Consider the following 14,088-nt stretch of genomic DNA (forward strand, 5'->3'; position numbering starts at 1 on the left):
TGCCCACTCCCTCTCGATGCTGGTCGAAGACCTTGCTGGCTAAAGCCTTGGTGAATGGATCTGCCAGGTTGCCCACCGTCGAGATCTTCTTCACCTCCACGTCTCCGCGCTGCACTACCTCTCGAATCAAATGGTATTTCCTCTCAATATTCTTAGAGTGCTTATGGCTTCGAGGTTCCTTTGAGTTAGCGACAGCCCCACTGTTATCACAATAAAGTGTCATGGGCTCGTCGACTTTTGGAACGACTTCTAAATACTTAAGGAATTTTCTAAGCCATACAGCCTCTTTGGATGCTTCACAAGCAGCCACATATTCTGCTTCCATTGTGGAGTCAGCAATGCAAGATTTCTTGATACTCCTCCAAAAAACAAATCCACCATTCAGTATGAACACAGATCCTGAAGTGGATTTCCTGGAATCCTTATCCGCTTGAAAATCGGAGTCGGTATATCCCATCATAGTCAGGTTAGTACCTGAATATGTAAGCATCAAGTTCCTAGTTTTCCGAAGATACCTAAGAACATGCTTAACAACAATTCAGTGTTCGGGTCCAGGGTTTGACTTAAAACGGCTTACTACGCCAACTGCAAAGCAGATATCTGAGCAAATGTTTTACACAAACCGACTTCATCATACTTGTCACTAGTTATTTCCAAAGTTAGAAAGGGTGTTTTCGATGCCATTTCGAACCTCTTTATTTAAGGAAAATCGACATGCCGACGAATAATCGAACGAAAAAAATGAGAAATTGTAATCGATATGCCGTTTTTCATGAAAAACCGACATATCGATGCAAAACCGAACGGTAATAATGTTGCATAATATGTTTTATATATATATATATCTTTTTAATTTTTAAATTTGAGATTTATGTGAACTATATTTTATAATTTTTTATACGTAATTGATTTTACACCAATACAATATCAAATACCCACAATACGTTAGTTTTAATCTCACATAACGTAATTAAATCAAATACATAGTATCTACGAATTTAGTACGTATTTATATTTGTTGTTTTTTTTTATCTATTTATTTTATGAGATTTGTAACTAACTAGGGATGGCATTTTTACCCGAAACCCTATAGCCCGTCCGTTACCCGGTCTTAACGGGTCGGGTAATACCCGTTCAAAATGAGTTAACGGGCTAACGGATATTACCCGTTCAAAATGAGTTAACGGGCTAACGGATATTACCCGTTAGTATTTTAGCGGGTACGGGTCGGGTAGCGAAAATGTTAAACCCGCCCCGTTAACCCGCTAACCCGTCCGTTAATTATTTTTATGGAAAAAAAACTAGATATTTTTTTTAAAAAAACATTAGATTACATCATAATGAGTAGGTTGTTGTTTTGATTCTTATTAAAAAAAAATTATTTTTTTAAATGGGTTAACGGGTGCTCAATTTTGGCACCCGTCACCCGGCGGGTATACCCGTTACCCGCCCCGTTGGGAAAACCGGGTTAACGGGTACGAGTTAACGGGTATTTTAATAGGCGGGTACGGGTACCGGTATTGGTGTACCCACTAAAACCCGTACCCGTTGCCATTCCTATAACTAACTAGGCCACTTTAAACATGTGATTTTGGATCTAGCCTATGTTTGACAATTTTTAGGGATATAGCCAAATGACTTATGTGGCAATAATTAAGGTCTGTTTTGCCCTTATTTATTAACAAATTCGTCACTTTCTCTCTCCTATTTTTTTCAAATAATTTTTTTTTTGCATCAAAACTTCAAAAATTCGTATATTTCTCATACGAGCTCGAAATTGAGTGATTTCAGATGCTACAAATTCATGATGACGAGATCTTCAAAAATAGATCCATTGTGTTTGATGAAAAATTATATTTATGTCGATAATTTCAAAATTTTTTAGTTATTTCCATATTTAAGGTAGTAACGTGATTTTTTTACATCTATGGTATTAAACATGATTTTTCATCAAACACAATGGATCTATTTTTGAAGATCTCGACGTCACGAATCCGTAGGATTTGAAATAACTCAATTTCAAGTTCGTATGAGAAATATATGTTTTTTTTTAAGTTTTTATGTAAAAAAAGTGTAGGAAAAAAGTAGGAGAGAGAAACTGACGAATTTGTTAATAAATAAGGGCAAACCAGACCTTAATTGTTGTCACGTAAATCTGTTGCCTATTTCCCTAAAAGTTGTGAAACATAGGCTAAAAACAAAGTTCATAGTTTCATTTTGTCTATTTTGCTACACTGCCCTTATTTATTTGGTTTTGGGTATGTGAGATTTGATTGTATTAATTAGAAAAATGTTGTGCGTTGTAATCTCACACACGTGAATCAGGATTTTATATAATAAATTTTAAAATATTTATGTCTAATTGTATATATATGTAACACTATGAGTCTATCTTTTCTCCCTCTTCAAAAGTCCAAGTACAATAAACATAGGCTTTATAAATAAAATTTTCTTTTTTTCAAAATGACTGACACTTTATCTATCCATCTCATGTTGTCTTCTTCGCACAAAAACTCAAGCTGTAATAATAGTCTTTCTAAAAAAAAATTGAATGTGTCACCAGAAATATAAAAAATACGTCGAGTTTCACAGGAAAAGACCGATTCTCACCGAAATATTGTAAAATTTGTACTCCGACGCATCGAAATTGAAGTGAAATGATCAATTGTCAACGATTCTCACCGGATTTATGGTAGTCTCCATCGCTGGACTTGAGGGCCAAAAATCCCCTGAAGCTCTACGTTTCCATCGCCTTTCTTCGATTTCCCCCGAAGAAATTGTAGTTTTATTCATTAAAAGTAATGAAATTGACCGGCCGCTTTTCATCTCTTTACATCGAAAATCGAACGACAATAAAATGAAGAAACGACGACATGTGTCTTCGTCGCCCGTTTGTACTCAGGCAGCGGTACCGCTGTCGGCTTTCACTGATTTTCGCCATTATTTCTAAAACGCTAATATCAATTTGAGCAAAATTGTAGCAACTCGAAATTTGAAGATTAATGTTGTAAATTAAGTACATCAAAAGGAAGAGAAAATTCTCGGTTTGAAGCTTTAAATTAAAAGTTCGATCGATTATGGTTGAAGTCACAAAATTTTGTGACAAGGACGTGATTGTAAGGTTTTCTGGACTCAAGTGAAATAAAAACTTAGAGGTTAGGGTCAATGTGAGTCGGTGGTGAAAGTTGGAGGTTTTAATGAATAAATACTCAATTTTCGTTTAAATATAAAAGGAAATTGTTTTTTTTTTGTTTTTTTTGCTCATTTCCTTTTTTTCCTTCCTCTTTCTTTCTTTCTTTCTTTCTTTCTTTTTCTCCCTATTCTTCTCTCTTCTTCTTCTCCATTTCGCGCGCCAATCTGCAGAGAAAAGAAAAAAAAGACAAACAACAACAATCAAGATCATCGTTTTACAGACTCTTCAAGAGCATCAGTTATATGCCAAGAAAGAGAAGTGTGATTTTTGGTTAACAAAAGTTAAGTTTCTTGGGCATGTGATAACTGAAGATGGAATATCTGTAGACCCTTCTAAGGTGGAAGCAGTCTTAAGATGGGAGCCACAAAGGAACGATGGAGAGATTAGAAGTTTTCTAGGTTTGGATGGAGAAAGTTTGTGATAGATTTCTCACGGATAGTCGCACCAATGACCTGACTCACACAGAAGAATGTTCGGTTTGAGTGGGATCATCAGTGTGAGAATGCTTTTTAAAGATTGAAGGTTTTCTTAACCGGTGCACCAATCCTCACTATCCCGAAGATGGGAGTCGTATGAGGTTTACTCAGATGCTTCTAAAGAAGATCTGGGGTGCGTTATGACGCAAAATGGATGCGTAGTCGCTTATGGTTCTCGTCAATTGAAGGCTCAAGAGAAGAACTACCCAACTCATGATCAAGAGTTAGCTTCCATAATCTTTGCGTTGAAGATATGGAGATGCTATCTTTACGGGGTAAGATTTCAAATCTTTTATGATCATAAGAGTTTTAAATATCTTTTTACTCAGCGAGATCTGAACTTGTGGCAACGACGATGGATTGAGTACATGGAGGATTACGATTTTACTCTTGATTATCACCTTGGCAAAACTAACGTTGTAGCTGATGCACTGAGTAGGAAAGGTGAAGGTGTTTTAGCATCGCTAGCATTTGCTCGATTGAAATAGAGAGATATGGTAATTGGAGATTACGATCTCAAGCTCTTCGGGAATTGTGATTCAGCGGTGATTTATAATCTGGTAGCTCCACCTTACTTGATCCAGCAAGTTAAAGAGAATCAGCAGCAAGATAAGTATCTTCTGGGCGTTATGAAAAGATTGCGTAATGGTGAGACGCTAGAGCATTCGAATGTTTGAGGGAATTTGGATAATCGTGGATCGACTTACCAAGTCTACACATTTCATTCCTATCAAGGTAACATATTTCAAGAGAAAACTAGCAGAAGTGTATTTAGAAAATGTGGTGAAGTACCACAGTGTTCCTTTGAGCATTACTTCAGATCGAGATACGCGATTCACTGCTCATTATTGGAGAAGTTTCCAGGAAGCCATGTGAACCATACTAAATTTTAGTACTGCTTTTCATCAGACAGATGGGCAATCTGAGAGAGAGTTATTCAAATCCTGAAAGACATATTGAGAGCGTGTGCTTTGGATTTTGGTAACAAATGGGAAGAAAATCTTTCGGTTGCTGAATTCGCATACAATAACCGTTTTCAGTCTAGCGTCAGCATGGCCCCTTTTGAAGTTCTATTTGGGAGACCGTGTAGATCTTTTGATCGCGTTCAAACATGAGCTGAAATCATCGAGGCAACAAACGAGAAAATTGTGGTCATCCAGTAGAGACCGAAGATAGCTCAGAGTCGACAGAAGAGCTATGCTGATAAAAGATGAAGGCCACTCGAATCCCAGACTACGTACTTCTGAAAGTATCTCCACGTAAAGAATGTTTTTCATGTTTCAATGCTTCGAAAGAGCGAACCAGACCCTTCATCCATCGTTGAACTCGAGGATGTACCAATCCAAGATAATGTGACTTATCATGAAGTCCCGACTAAGATTGTCGATGTAAAAATGAAGAGCCTTCGTAACTGTGAGATCCAATTGGTGAAGGTTTTGGGGACACATCATAGAAATGAAGAAGCGACTTGAGAGCAGGAAAGTAATATGATGGAAAAATATCGGTACTTATTCCATGTACCCAGTTAGATCTTAAATTTCGGGACGAAATTTCTTTAAGGAGGGGAGAACTGTAGCGACTCGAAATTTGAAGATTAATGTTATAAATTAATTACATCAAAAGGACGAGAAAATTCTCGGTTTGAAGCTTTAAATTAAAAGTTCGATCGGTTATGGTTGAAGTCACAAAATTTTGTGACAAGGACGTGATTGTAAGGTTTTCTGAACTCAATTGAAATAAAAACTTGGAGATTAGGGTCAATGTGAGTCGGTGGTGAAAGTTGCAGGTTTTAATGAGTAAATACCCAATTTTCGTTTAAATATAAAAGGAGATTGTTTTTTTTTTCCTTATTTCCTTTTTTCCTTCCTCTTTCTTTCTTTCTTCTTCTCCCGATTCTTCTCTCTTCTTCTTCTCCATTTCGCGCGCCAATCTGCAGAGAAAAGAAAAAAAAAACAAACAACAACAATCAAGATCATCGGCCATCACCGTCCCTTCCTCTTCTTCTCCATCTTCTTCTCGTCATCTTCTTCCTTGCGCTCGGCCGCCAGCCTCAACACCGAGCCATCGCCGCGCGTGCCGTAACCGAGGGAAGGAAATCGCCGCGAGCTCGCCGTGGCCGCCGCCCGAGAAAGACACGCCGTGAGAGAGAGAGAGCACACACCGAGGAGTCCAAATTTACCAAAAACAAGGACTTGAGACTGAAAGTCATTTAAAAGGGTTCACAGTGTAAGTGAACGTCTGGATTCTCGGTTTTAGTGAACGTTCGGGTTCACGGAGCGAGCGAGCGTCTCGTGGAAGAGCGACATAGACGCTTACTCTCGAGGTAGGTTATTATAACCCTTCTCTCCTGATTTTATGGTTTGGCCTCAAGTATATATTATTTTCGAAATGAAAGTGTTTGTGAACGTGCCACGAAACCTAGAACTATTTTTAGAAAATGTGGCGGTATCCGATTATGAAGTTGAGAATATTTTCAATATTATACATGTATCCTGTATTTAAAAAAGAAATGTTTCGTATATCCTGGATAAACCGGTTTCACACACATGTTTACGGTGCGGAGAGTGCATTTTGCTCTGATCAGAGGACTGCCACGGGTTAAGTTGGCAGGCGGCTCAGGAGATAGTACATGTTTAGATGTATCTAGAGACACAATTTAAATTCCTGTCATTTACATTTCTGTAATTTACTTTTCTGCAAGGTATACTTGTACTTGTATGGTGATTTACACGTGACAAGAGTAGTATTATTATAAAGTTATGTATTATTTTCAAAAATCTTTTTACTCAAACCATTACTATAGCACCTACTGGGCCTCAGGCTCCTCCCTATTTCGTCAAATTTTTCTTATAATCAGGAAACGAGAAGAAGGGTCAGGACCACCTCGGAGTTTAACGTCGTCAAGTTTTTTGAAGTTTCAGTTTCATTATCTAGCAGGTCTGTATATAAGCTTTTGCTTATAAAAGTTTATTATATTTTCGCATTCTGTTTTGTTTATCTTTGGATCAGTAAAGTAAATGACCGAGTATGCAATGCGGGATGTTTAGTTACGCGTTTAGTGATTAATAAAGTATGTTTAATATTGCTTATCTTCGCTTAGTTCATGTCTCGATTTTCGGGATGTGACAAAAATAATGTTAAAAAATATAAGATTACATGTGCACCACTCATACACTAAAGAAGTGTAATCGTTATGTAATAAACAATAGCTCTCAATATAAGATTACATGTACACGCTCATACACTGATAATTGAATCCTATAATAACACGATACATTAATCTTTGCTCTACAATTATGATCATGATATTGCTAACAAAAAAAAATAGTCTAACTATAGTCTCATTTATAATTAAGTACCATAAAATATCAAAATATACTTTACATACAGCACAACTCACAAAAACCATTAATTATGAAATTCTTCCTATTCAACTATGATCATAATACACGGTTAACAAAAAAAAAAAATTATAAATAAAACGTAAAAAAAAAATATAATATTTTACAATTGTTATAAAAAAATATTTGATATATTTTTTTTTTATATTATCAAAATATTTAATTTGTCCAATCACATAGGGATCTTTAAAAAAAATTCAAAGCAATGACTTTTACACATTAAATAAAATACTAAACTATATTATGAATCACAGTTTTACCTTCAAGTATATCTTTTGATCAAAATTGTATTTATTTTTATATATCATGTCAATTGTAGTTCGCTTTTGAAAATATTAAGTTACTTGTGACTTTTGTAAGTAATTTCATGCCAAAGCCCAACTGAAGCCCACAAAGGTTAATAAGTCCATCTAGGGAAAAAAAAGCCACGAAAAAAGACAAAAAAAAAAGCCGAAAGGTCATGGCGCGCCGCGCCAGTATAAGAACTAGGCGCGCGCACTTGGATTTTCATCCGCACGCGCCTTGCTTTCGCCCAATCCGACGTTTAGGACTTTTTTCAGCCATCCAACCACAATAAATACTCATTTCCTCGGACGAAAAATGTATACAATTCTCTCGCAACACAATCACTCGATTTCAGAGTCGTGAAATACTGCCGAGGACCCTCTACACTTGCTTTCACTCTAATCGAGCTCGATTCTCTCAAATATTCTCAAAGAATAACATCATCTCAATCTCACTCACAACAATTAGACTAATGTTGAGTGTCTGACTACGTGTTAGAGGGCACCGCCTCTGAGCCCTTCAATCTTATTTTATTATTCTTCTTCTTACTCTCAGGTCTCCACGACGAACGAAGAACGTTCTTGAGCTAGGAGAGGGAACTCGCAACTTTTGAGTTTCTACAAATCCGGCTCGAGCTCGACCACTTGATCTGGCCTTACGTCAAACGGCCAAATCGTTGTCCGACTTTATGCGACAAAATTTTGGTGCTATAAGGAGGGGATTTCCTTACTTAAACAGCCATGAATGACAAATATGAAAATAAAGGCCTCTATCTACAAAATTTGTGGAAAATGTCGACCCCTTCCAATCATCTTCAATTTTACTTCTAAAAAAATCAATTTTCTCGTACTTGATAAAACATGAATATTCATATTTCCGAACTCATTTGAGAGAGGCGAGAACTCTCGCACAAAAAGTGCCCGATACAATCTACACCGACCGACGCAAAAAAATTAAGACTTGCCTCAGAAAAAGATGGCACATCCAATCCCAAAGCAAGACCCGCGAGATTTCTGTTGGAAAAATAGGTTGGTATGAGACACAAAAAATCGCTCTGATACCAATAGTTGGGAAATATGTATCCCTATAACCGTGTAGTTTATAAATAATTACGTTACTCGAGCTAATTAAATAAATGATTATATTAACGATCTAAATTTGCTAATTGAATACTTAAAGAGCAGAGAGAAATTCAACCAAGCGATAATAGCAGAGAAGGGATTTCTCGAAAACTTGTGGGTTTGGCATTCTGGTACAGATTCTTTGTTCGAGTTCTTCGTCATCCAATTTTGAGCTCCAAGTACTCGACCTTCAAGCTTTGTGGATTTTGATCCTCCTTCTTGTTTCAAAAACTCTAGCAACAATGATAGGACCTTCATCGTTTGGATCTCGAAAGATGATTTCGTAATCTTCCAAGTCGTAATCTCCGGATGAACAAGAAGAAAATGTGGACACACTCATCATCTCACAACGATCACCGAATTAGTTGTTCGGGTCGTGGTCGTGTTTTTGGGATTGGAATCACGAGTTCCAAGGGAGAGGGAGAGAGCAGAAATCCGATCCACAGAGAGAGGGGAGGATTACTCTTGTTTGAGTGCTTATTTGGTTCTCTCCCTTGCTCATATTTATATTGGTAGAAAAAGATATCTTAGGAAATAATATTGGTTCCTTAATTCTTTTATTCATTCCTTTAATGTATGGTTAATTATGATCTATTGGATCTTGACCATAATTCCTACTTTCTCTCTCAACCATCAAATCAAATCTAGGTATTTATGTTTCCTTATTTCTTTTCATAGTATAAAAAAATAATTTATGCGAGATTAATAAGGGAAATATCTTCTCATTCAGACCAACACTCAGAAAGTATGGAACAAATTCAGCATACTCTTCGGAAAGCAAATTCAGAATAATGTCAATCCGAGTGGCCTCATCAATCTGCGCGCCCTCTAACTGTGCTAGGAAGAACTTCGTCCTCCATCACACACTCCTGATCAAATCCAAGCTCTCGGGCCGTCTGAGCTACTATCAGATCCAGGTTCTGGTTATCGTCGTCCAGTAAAACCGAGTCAATCCAGAGAAGCAGTTCATCGTCTCCCTCATTATCATGACCCAAACACTCAAAACTTCTTTCGATGATATCCAAGGGATCCATCGGGGCCGTCGAGTTGTATGAATTTGGGTCAGTTCTCTGATCTGCAGCTTCATGTTGTATGAGCAAAAGACAAGCTTCTCTAGCCTCTTGTATGCTAGGCGGTTCCTTTGTTTAGTGTGGATCAAGGAAAAAGTACTCAAATTTCTCTCGCAAACTGATGATGCATCCATACATCTTCCACCGCGTCTTTTATTCTTCCACGAAGTTCTCAGCACCTACGACCTCCATCTCGAGGTACTTGTTGTGAACTTCATACGCCGATGGAAGAGGAAACTTAGGACTTGCAATACAGATGAACATCACATTCAAATAAAAAAAATGCAAAAAATATTGCAATGCACGTACAAGAAGTTATGAGATTTACCGAGATCTTGGGTAGTCACTGTCATGCTTTTGAATTCATGACTGTTGACTTTGCTCGCGGACACGTGCTGGTGAACGATGAATTTGGTGATAGATCTTCCGAGCCACGTCTTCTTCTTTGGGTCCACCATATCGTCCACTCTTTATTGCTTTGCACTGGGAGACTTATATAATGAGGGAGCCGCGTGTTCAGATTTTTCTCCTGAGCCTCCCCCGGGACCCGATTGGAACCGCGCTTCCCATCTGACAGAGCTGCATCTTGCCATGACCTCTTCATCGTTGCTTTGAGTTTTGCTTCGTATTCAAGACTCCCTTCATCAGCATCAGTGTGAAAGGGTTTGTTAAAGGTCCTGCGAATTGTTTCGTCTAATGTATGTTTACGCTTCTTCTTTTCAAGATTACTGAGGATTAAACCTCGCATCTCCTCCATCACCTCAGGAGGGACTTTATCGCACATTTTAACGTTCTTCTGAGCGTCCAAACGTGTTTGCACTTGCTTTTCTTGGAACGGGCGTGCAGTATTTCCTTGCTGGGTCGGGTGGCGCCATTCTTCAAGTCTAATCTACAAACAACACATATTCATAAGAATTTAAAGAATTCATAATAAATTTCAAAAAAATCATAGACACATATTCTAAACTTAATTTCAACAATCCATATCCCATATTCAAAATTCATAATAATTTAATTTATGAATTTAAAGAATCCATAAGAAATTTCAACAAAATCGTATACACATATTCTAAACTTAATTTCAACAATCCATAACACATATTCAAAATACATATGAAATCTCAACAATCCAGAACAAATTTCAACAAAATCATATACACATATTCTAAACTTAATTTTAACACTCCATATCACATATTTAAAATTCATATGAAATTTCAACAATCCATAACAAATTTCAACATAATCAGATACACTGTAAAGTATAAACTTTTGAATCACTCGACTTCTAAATTCAAGTTTAATAAACGAGCTTCCGTTGTTACAATTAAATTCTTGAGTGAATTATGGTCCTTTATCGAATTAATTTAAAATATTTTAAGGTAATGGAAAATCTCGGAAAAAATAAAAGATTTATCGAGTTCGTCACAAATAATAAATTATTTTTCGAAGAAATATTTCGGAAATTAATTTCATAAATAAATTCTCAAGAATGAGAATTATTTCCGAGAAACCTTAAATATATTTAAATTAATCGAGAACGAACGAGAAAATTCTCGGTTTAATTATATAATTAAAATTCGATTGGTTACAGATTTAATTTAATAATTATGTGATGAAGGATATAATTGTAACAATTCATGACCCATTTGAAAGAAATTTTGGAGGTGGGGTCAGTTTGAGTTTATGAGAGAAAAGAAGGATTTAAATGAGTAAATACCAAAAACTTACTCATATAAATAACTATTTCGTTTTCTCTCTCCTCATTATCTCTTTCTTTGATTCTTCTTCTTCCTCTCTTCTTCTTCTACGCGCGGCTCACCTGCAAAAGAGAACAGAAGAAAAAAAAAACAACAACAACCACACCCCCATCATCACCAATCTCCATTTTCTTCTTCTTCCTTGAGCGTCTTCAACCCGGGATGGTCTCTTATGCGCGCTCCGGCCGAGAAAGAATCCTAACTAACTTGACAAGCTGGCAATCCGCGTGAGCTCTGACGAGGATCAGTGTCACGAGCCGCGAGCGACAGCTCGCCCACGAGCCGCGACCGATCAACTCTCATATTTTTCATATTAAACAATAGATCATAATACTTTTATATATTAAAATAGTTTGCGAAAATCCGGGAAAATTTTTCGCTTTTATAACTTAGAGTCTTATAGCGACTCCTATACAAATACGTTCCGGAACGTTTTAACAAAAGAGACTAACCCCCGGTTAAGAAACCCCATAGCCCATAGGTCAAGGCAATACGTGCTCGGTCTCGGTCTTCGATCTTGTTTTCCGCTTACAAGCGTTTCCCTTATCTACATTACCAAGGGTCATAAAACTATGAGTCGATTGACTCAGTAAGTGGGAGTCTAACCTAGGAAAAGAAAAACAACTAATGCCATGTGACGTGCAAATAAACACATAAAAATGCAGAATGCAGATGCATATGATTCAAGAGCATGCCTAACGCGGGGCCTCGCTCTACGCTATCACTTGCCATTCCACAAGGTTATACAACATCCACTGCTATAACCCTTGGAATGACAAGAAGCCAACCTCAGACTTCGAGCAGTAGTCATCAGTGGCTTAGAGTTTTAAGACTGTCTGGGATCCACTAGTGGTACCATCTTCGTTTGGGCGCCGGCGCTACATGCGTCATGACATAGCAAATGGGCTCGCCGGGGCGACCTTTCCCATTGCAAGAACGGGGTGCTCTCAGCAGCGCCCGTGGAGTACTCAGCGCCATTAGGACCGTCTTAGTCCTCAACACGAGTCGGAACTCGTGGGTACCACCGACAACATTATTTATTATTTGGATACTCTAGCTTATAGAGTATACAACTAATTACAAACAAGAGAGCGTCTCGGGATAAATCCCGAAAGAATTATGGTTTCCCTTTCATGCTCGTTAAGTGTTTTAGATTGAAGACTCAGGACGTGACTCCCGGTACTTCTACCCTCGGCTCGAATCCGAGAGTCCAGCATGCTCTCCTGTCACCTCAGATCTAGCCAAACTCTATGGTTAGCAGAGGGATCTAACTACAACAAAGTAGCAACGTGGCTGGTTCAAGTTAGCGTTTGAACCTATGGGTAAAACCCCAACTAAAATTTTCCATAAAGAGTGGCCGAAGCCTTAATCTTTAGTATTTGTGTCTTTTAAGGCTTTTTCTACTCTTTATAATTATTAACACGTAAATGCACGTAAACAGGATTATTCCCTTGGTAAGTAGTTGACTTATGTCTCCACACTTACCTGAAATAGCTCGACAGAAAGTTCGACGACTTCCAGCGATGTCTTGATTTTCACGCTCTCCGTGATACTCGACACTTGTCGAAACGTCAAAAGAAGAGTTAATCGAGCTTTAATTTCGATAACTCTATTCTTGAAAATTTCAAAATCCGATTTCGTCGTCTTTGACTCGTCCGGTTCCCGCTCGTCTGTCCAAATCTGTCATCAAACTACGGAATCCGACATCGAGTTAATTCCTTAAATCCAACTCTTATTAATTCCAAAATTCCAAATCCGACATCTCGACTCAAAACTCGAGCCCATCCAAGTCGACAACCGAACACGAATCCAAACTAACTTGGCACAAAATCCTTAGACTTGTCATGAAAATTTCTAGACTCGTCATAAAAATTTAGACTTGTCACAAAATTTTCTAGACTTGTCATAAGATTCAAATCTCACATCTCAACAAATCACAAATTTCAACTCGAGACTCAAAATCATTCCACATGATAATCAAAATGAATCACATACCCAAAACAAGTCTCACGGCCAAGCAAACTCACGGCCACAACAAAGAACCACACGGCCAAGATTTACAAATCTACCAAACAATTTCAACATCCAAGCTTCACACAACAGCTTACAAATCCTATCAAACACCCATAAAAAATCACGGCCAAAACAAGCAAACCAAGCTCACGGCCAAGTGACCAAAATCAACCAAGTCGTCCAAAAATTTAACCCAGCCAAGAAATCAGTCAAAACCAACAATAATCGAGTTCCAACATCAATTAAACACAGCCAAAACCACCGATTCCAACCCGGAACCAAAACCCCCAAATCAATTTATCAAAAATCCTAACTTTGAAATTGATTTCAGAGGAGAAAATTTCTCACCCCGTTTGCTACTCCTCGGCGCACTGACTCTGGATTCTCGGCGTCCTTCCTCGGTCGGTGGCCCTGGGTGAGCTCGCGGCGGCCGTTCTTCTCGCCGGAGCGCGCGCGCGGTCACTGTGAGACGCGCGGGAGACAAGGCGACGAAGGCGAGGAAGAAGAAGAGAGGAAGAAGAAGAGAGGAAGAAGAAGATGGCGAAGAGAGATGATGATGGCCGAGAGAAATGGCTTGGGTGGTTGTTGTCGCCGATTTTTTTTTTTCTCTGTTTCTTCTTGCAGGTGATTCGCGTGAAGAAGGAGAAGATGAAGATTCCTTTTATATTTTTTTTTCTCGCGTGGGCTGGTGTGGTTTGGCCGACCAAGTGATATACATCACTTAAGATAAGATTTCACTTCTTTGATTGATGACGTGGCAAACCAATCA

The 14,088-nt window shown here is 38.0% G+C and overlaps 1 long non-coding RNA gene across 3 annotated transcripts; it reads right to left on the minus strand.

Annotated features, from left to right (window-relative positions):
• Positions 1 to 8,893: 8,893 nt before the first annotated feature.
• On the minus strand, positions 8,894 to 14,088 carry LOC149390475 (uncharacterized). 3 transcript variants are annotated; one of them, XR_016300348.1, is made up of 4 exons: positions 13,668 to 14,084; positions 11,278 to 12,997; positions 9,875 to 10,435; positions 8,914 to 9,790 (listed from the first exon to the last, which is right to left on the minus strand). It is a non-coding gene; the product is annotated as an uncharacterized LOC149390475 (long non-coding RNA). The 3 variants fall into 3 exon arrangements; XR_016300347.1 differs by having other exon boundaries at positions 8,894 to 9,790; positions 9,875 to 10,430; positions 11,278 to 14,088; XR_016300346.1 differs by having other exon boundaries at positions 8,895 to 9,790; positions 11,278 to 14,088.

Source organism: Urtica dioica, chromosome 7 (genome assembly GCF_054948205.1).
Source record: "Urtica dioica subsp. dioica isolate 48M chromosome 7, U.dioica_male_clone48M_v1_H2, whole genome shotgun sequence".
In the NCBI taxonomy this organism is placed as follows: domain Eukaryota; kingdom Viridiplantae; phylum Streptophyta; class Magnoliopsida; order Rosales; family Urticaceae; genus Urtica; species Urtica dioica.